The sequence below is a fragment of the Rhinoraja longicauda genome, chromosome 34 (genome assembly GCF_053455715.1).
Source record: "Rhinoraja longicauda isolate Sanriku21f chromosome 34, sRhiLon1.1, whole genome shotgun sequence".
Taxonomy (NCBI): domain Eukaryota; kingdom Metazoa; phylum Chordata; class Chondrichthyes; order Rajiformes; family Arhynchobatidae; genus Rhinoraja; species Rhinoraja longicauda.
Genome location: NC_135986.1, coordinates 16,510,193 through 16,517,099, shown reverse-complemented (window position 1 = coordinate 16,517,099; position 6,907 = coordinate 16,510,193). Strand labels below are relative to the sequence as shown.

The 6,907-nt window shown below is 45.9% G+C and overlaps 1 non-coding gene across 1 annotated transcript; it reads left to right on the top strand.

Moving 5' to 3' along the window:
- The first annotated feature begins 6,826 nt into the window (after positions 1–6,826).
- On the top strand, positions 6,827–6,907 carry trnas-aga (transfer RNA serine (anticodon AGA)). The gene has a single exon. It is a non-coding gene; the product is annotated as a tRNA-Ser (tRNA).

The window sequence follows — 6,907 nt, the reverse complement described above, 5'->3', positions numbered from 1 at the left end:
CGCGTAGGTAAGAACTGCAGATGTTAGTTTAAATCGAAGGCAGTCACAAAATGCTGGAGTAACTCAGCGGGACAGGCAGCATCTCTGGAGAGAAGGAATGCGTGACATTTCGGGTCGAGACTCCTCTTTAGACTCACTGCCTGGACCTGAAATGTCACCCATTCCTTCTCTAGAGATGCTGCCTGTCCCACTGAGTTGCTCCAGTATTTTATGTATACCGACACTACAGAAACCTTTTGGCAAGAGATGCACGGGCAGGTTTGAACACACCCATACACATTTAACTTTGCAAGTTCGCTGTTCGTCACAAGACACTGACGACCCCAACGCCTCCAATTACGCACGTTCTCTGCACAATTGAACACTGATATCGCTGAGCCTTTCCTGTAACGTTAACACCACAAAGTAATTCTGTGGGAAAAGGAAGCGACTCCCACTGAAGCAAGTCCACCGGTTTTAACCTCTGCGTGTGGCCTATCTGCTTGCGGCCTCGTGCATTCCGTTCTGCCTGTGAGATGCGGAAATCGATCCTCAGATATGAAAGACAGGGGAGAAACAGTCATAGAGATAAATTAACAACTGCTAATGATAACTACATTGAGGGAAGGAAACGAAGAGGGAACATTCCGACCAGGAGTGCAAGATTAGCAATGAGACCAGGCGATTAACTCAGATACAGAGATAACATAATGACGATAGTTGTATTTCTTACCCTGTGCCAGATACCGAACTGACCATGGAAGGGGGAGTCCCCCAACCCATCCCATGCTCGTCCCCCCAGTAGAATAGAGACCGGGATGATGTACCCGTTGACAACAATGGACGAAACTGGCGAGGAACGATACTGGTAGAAGAGAGGTACCTGGGATCTGGCCTCCTGCGTTGCTTACCAATGTCGCCTGCGGGAGGCTCCCCGGGAAGAAGGCTGAGGCTTTATAAGGCGTTGATCAGGCCACTTTTCGTGTACTGTGAGCAATTTTGGGCATGATGTCTGAGGAAGAATATGTTGTCTCTAGAGAGGGCCCCGAAGAGGTTTACATGAATGATCCCAGCAATGAGATGGTTACCATGGCAGGAGCATATGATGGCACTGGGCCTGTTGTCATCGTCAATGACTCCTTTCGGATGAGGATGAATGTCTTTAGTCAGTGGGTGGTAAAACTGTGGACTTGATTGCCACAGAAGCCGGTGGAGGCCATGTAAATGGTTATTTTTAAGACAGGTTCTTGATTAGTACGGGTGTCAGGTTCATGGGGAGAAGGCAGAACGTGGTTAGGGGGGAGAGACTGATCAGACATGATTGAATGGCAGAGTAGATCTGGTGGGCCGAGTGGCCTAATTTTGATCCTGTCATTTGACTTGATATAGTGTGTCCACGAGGTGACATGACAGTGACCACAAAATCCAACCGATCCACCGAACCACTGCACACGATTGTGTGTAAATAAAGCACAGAATGTAACGATCAATGTCACTCCATGTGCCATACCTCTTTTCAGGATAGCTTTCCACAGCTCTGAGGCAGTCGGGCTATTATTCGAATCCAGATACATCTACCACAAGAATAACGAACCGTTATCGGAGTCGATGCTGTTCGGCAGGTGAGAAATAAGGATATCGCGAGAACGACTTAAACTGAATTGATGGAATTGTGTTCTCGAGATCAATTTGCAAGAACACTGTACTATGCTGATGTACCCCGATTTTACACGTGGAACAATAGGAAATGGCAAAGAAGGAAGGTTGGGAAGATAGTGGAAGATCTTCCAGGTATTTTTGAAGCCATCGTTCTGGGACGACTGTATACCGTTTCTCCAAGATGTGGTGACCTCTTCTACTTGAGACTGATTCTCCATCACGTAAAAGGGCCATTGTCATTCGATTCAGTGAGGATACAATGCGGACATGTTCTTCCTTCCCTCAAAGACGTCTGCATAGTATGAATGAATGAATGAATGAATGAATGAATGAATGAATGAATGAATGAATGAACGAATGAATGAATGAATACGTTTAACGGCCAAGTATGTGCGTATACAAGGAATGTGCCTTGCTGTGCGGCTCACAAATGACAACACAAACCTACAGTTAACAATTAATAATAAAGCATAAACACATCAAAACAATAAGGATACAACATTATGGTCTAAACACATGGGTGAAAATATCCAGAGCAAAAAAAGAAACTACAGACTTTGGTTATTGACTAGAACTACCACTCATGGGGAAAAAAATATGCCTGGCTGTGGTTGCTTTGACAGTCCGGTGTCGTCTTCTAGAGGGAGGTGCTGCAAGAGTTTGTGGCCAGGGTGAGAGCGGTCAGAGATGATCTTGCCCGCTCGTTTCCAGGCCCTTGCAGTGTACAATCCGTCAATGGGGGAAGATTGAGCCAACAACTTTCTCAGCTTGGCGAACGATCCGATGTAGCCTCCGGATGTCGTGCTTGGTGGCTGAGCCAAACCAGACCATGATGGAGAAGATGAGGACGAACTCAATGATAGCAGTATAGAATTGGACCATCATTGCCTGTGGCAAATTATGTTTCCTCAATTGCCGCAGGAAGTACTTCTTCTTTTGGGCCTTTTTGACTGTTGGGTAGATGATGGACCCCCATTTAAGGTCCCTGGAGATGATGGTTCCAATCAACGCAAAATGACTCCACAGATGTGACTATAGAAAGAAGTTTGTTGCAAACTGACGACCATTGGTAACAGACGGTGGAAGATGATGAGAGGACAAGACTCCCCGGTGCAATAAGAGATGTGTTTGTTGTTTTGCTGAAGAGTGCTGAGATCAACACTCCTCGACAATTATGGGATTGCTTCAAGAATTCAATGTCTGAAGATTACCTTCATAGAGAACAGAGAACAATCGGTGCACCAAATATCACGATTGATGAGAGACATCATGATCAGGTTCTGTTGTATATTCAAGACAAGCTTGCGAATTACAACAAGATACTGGGATACTTTCATTCGCCACCAACAAGACATGGAAGGATGGACCTTGATGATGACAATCCAGAATTGCTGCGCGAATTGCAGGACAATAGACCTGAAACACAGCCATTTGTTGAAGAGAAGGAGCCTCTGCTGAATGCTGAGCAAAGAGCAATGTATGATCATGTGTACGACTGCTTGGAAATGAATCTTCCTTCAATGTTTTTTATTGATTCACCAGCAGGAACGGGCAAGATATTTCTCACCAATTTCATCCTCTCCAAAGTTCTAGGTCAAGGTTGCTGTAGCATAGACAATAGACAATAGACAATATGTGCAGGAGTAAACCATTCTGCCCCTCGAGCCAGCACCAACATTCAATGTGATCATGGCTGATCACTCTCAATCAGCACCCCGTTCCCGCCCTCTCCCCACAACACCCGACTCCGCTGTCCCTAAGAGCTCCATCAAGCTCTCTCTTGAATGCATTCAGAGAATTGGCCTCCGCTGCCTTCTGACGCAGAGAATTCCACAGACTTACAACTCTCTGACTGAAAAGGTTTTCCTCATCTCCGTTCTAAATGACGTACCCCTTATTTTTAAACTGTGGCCCCTGGTTCTGGACTCCCCCAACATTGGGAACATATTTCCTGCCTCTAACGTGTCCAACGGCAAAATAATCTTATATGTTTCGATAAGATCCCCACTCATCCTTCTAAATTCCAGTGTGTACAAGCCGAGCCGCTCCAGTCTTTCAACATAGTACAGTCCCGCCATTCAATATGATCATTGCTGATCATCCACAATCAGTACCCCGTTCCTGTTTTTTCCTCATATCTCTTGATTCCATTAGCCCTAAGAGCTAAATCTAACTCGTGCTTGAAAGAAGAACTAAAGCCTAAGTTGGAAAACTTCAGCAAGGAAAGACGAAACTCCAGTGAAGGTGAAGGTGTCCATGCACCTGATCGGATTTAATTCCCAGAGCAGTCAAGCCCGTTAGCAGTGTTGTGCAGCCAGTGTACAAGAAATGGGAAAAACATTTACGCTTATACCGAAAGGTCAGTGCCACTCACTTGTTACATCTCCACAGGTTCGACAACAATTAAGCAAGGTGTGAAAAGCTAACATCCTACCCTGGTTACATTTGAGCAGCTGGGAAGCCCGGCCAACTAATACCATTGAAGGAAAATAAGTTTTAAAATAAAGAAATATGTTTTCTTCTGGCATAGCAGCTACATTGATGCCTAGTGGAAGAACTGCACATTCTCGATTCATGATACCAGTCGAAGTGAATGATAATACAATGTGCAACATTGAGAAGAACTCCAACACCGCAGATTTGATCAGGAGAGTGAGATTGATTATTTGGGATGAGTTCTCGATGATTAGCAGGGAGAGCTTTGAAGCGGGGGACAGCACTCTTCGAGATCTTTGCGAAAAGAACGATGAGCCTTTTGGCGGCATTTTTACCATTTGTTGTGGCGATTTTCGACAACTTCCTTTCGTGAAAAGGGGAAATGATGCTGATGTTGAAAATTCCTGCTTCAAGAAATCCTACTTTCATCAAGTTTCAATTGACGAGGAATATGCGATTGAGAGACGGAGAAGACATCAATTCTCAATTTTCCTTGAAAGTCAGAGAAGACAGGATTTCAAAAAATGTTGACGATGAAATTGAAATCCCGGAAGACATGGTTTTATCAGCAAGGTCACTGTAGGATTGCATTGATTTTATACATCCCGCCTTCGATAATCCTGCCGATTATTTCTCTGACAATTGTATCTTGGTTCCGCTCAATTCTAGATATATCAGACGCTTCCCTGGGACCATGAAGGAATACTTTTCTTTCAATGCTGTAACTGAGGGAACCGATGCTACTCACTTCCCGACAGAATTCCTCGATTCAGTCGAGATCTCTGCTTTACCACCACACAAATTTGAGTTGAAAAAAGGATCCCCAATCATTTTAGTGAGAAACTTGGAACTCTCAAGTCTAAGCAACGGAACGAGGATGATCGTGGAACAGCTACACGAGAATCTGATCGTTGCAAAAATCAACATTCAAAAGTGACATTGCTATGATTCCCAGGATAACGCTCACTTTGACAGAAGGCGAAGACATTCGCCTTAAGATGAGACAATTCACAATTCAGTTAAGGTTTACTATGACGATCCATAACGCCGTGGAGAATGTGCTCATATACCTCGAGAGATCATAACTGACCAGTTATCTCCGTACACTACCAATACCCTGCACACCAGGGACAATTTACAATTATTCCCGAAGTTAATTAAGCTGCAAACCTCGAGGTCTTGTTCGGAGTGAGGGGGAAACCCGAGGTCCTGGAGAATATCCACGCACTCCTCTGACGATTCCACCGGAACATGTGAGGGTCACTTCAGCTGATGTTCTTCCGGATGGGTGCTTCATGAAGTGGGGTTACTGTCAAACCCGGCGCGCACCGTCGCCGCCCAGTACTCCAGGTCAAGTGTAGGAAAAATACTACAGATGCTGGTCTAAATCGAAGGTAGACACAAAATGCTGGAGTAACTCAGCGTGTCAGGCAGCATCTCAGGAGAGAAGGAATGGGTGACATTTCGGGTGAGACCCTTCTTCAGACTGATGTCAGGGGAGGGGGCGGGACAAAGATAGGATGTAGACGGAGACACGAAAACTAGTACGAGAACTGGGAAGGGCCAGGGGATAGAAAGGGGAAGTAGGGACGACCTGAAATGGGAGAAGTCAATTTTCAAACCGCTGGGGTGTAAACTGCCCAAGCGCAATATGAGGTGCTGTTCCTCCAATTTGTGCTTGGCCTCACTCTGATAATGGAGGAGGCCCAGGACACAAAGGTCAGATTGGGAATGGAAGGTGGAGTTGAAGTGGTGAGCCACCGGGAGATCAGGTTGGTTGAGACGGACTGAGCGGAGGTGTTCAACGAAACTATCGTCGGGCTTGCGCTTGGTCTCGCCGATGTAGAGATGTTGTCATCTGGAGCAGCGGATAAAATAGATGAGGTTGGAGAACGTCCAGGTGAACCTCTGCCTTACCAGGAAAGACTGTCTTGGTCCTAGGATGGAGTCGAGCGGGGAGGTAAAGGGACAAGTGTACTTCGACTCCATACACCTGACTGAGAAGGGCAAAGGAAGATGAGTCGCGGACAGTCAGTCAGGGAACCACATAACTCTGTTACTGCCAGTTTACACAGCCCCGCTTCTGCCCTCGCAGTGCGTGTCTCTCTTTCCCTCTGTGTGTTTAAGTGTTGGTGTGTAAGTGCTTGTGTGTAATTGTTTGTGTGTAATATATATATATATATATATATATATATATATATGTGTGTGTGTGTGTGTGTGTGTGTGTGTGTGTGTGTGTGTGTGTGTGTGTGTGTGGGTGTGTGTGTGCGTGTGTGTGTGTGTGTGTGTGTGTGTGTGTGTGTGTGTGTGTGTGTGTGTGTGTGGGTGTGTCAGAACCCGAGAGCCCACATTGAGTCCCCAATCGTCACTCCCCATCACATGGTGAGTAACTGTCCTGGAGTCATCTTGTCCAACGGCAGTAACCCACACCTCCATGTTGATTCTCACATTCATAGATTGAGAGTAACATGTAAAGTCTGTGTTGCTGGGGTGTTGGGCTGAGTAACCTGTCCCGCTCTGAGTGAGAGTCCATCCGTGCAATTGCCCGCATGAAGTTTATGGTGAAATAACATCGATCTGAACTTTAACTCTGTTTCTCTCTCCGCAGGCGCTGCCTGACCTGGTGACATTTAAATTTACTTTTGAGGAACAGTCCCGTTTATCTCACTCCAGTGTCATCCCTGTCTTTCCTGGGATAATAATCGCCTAACGTAAAAAGTTGCCTTCTTGGAAAATCATTGTTGCGACCGCAGTAGTCGTGGCCGAGTGGTTAAGGCGATGGACTAGAAATCCATTGGGGTCTCCCGCGCAGGTTCGAATCCTGTCGACTACG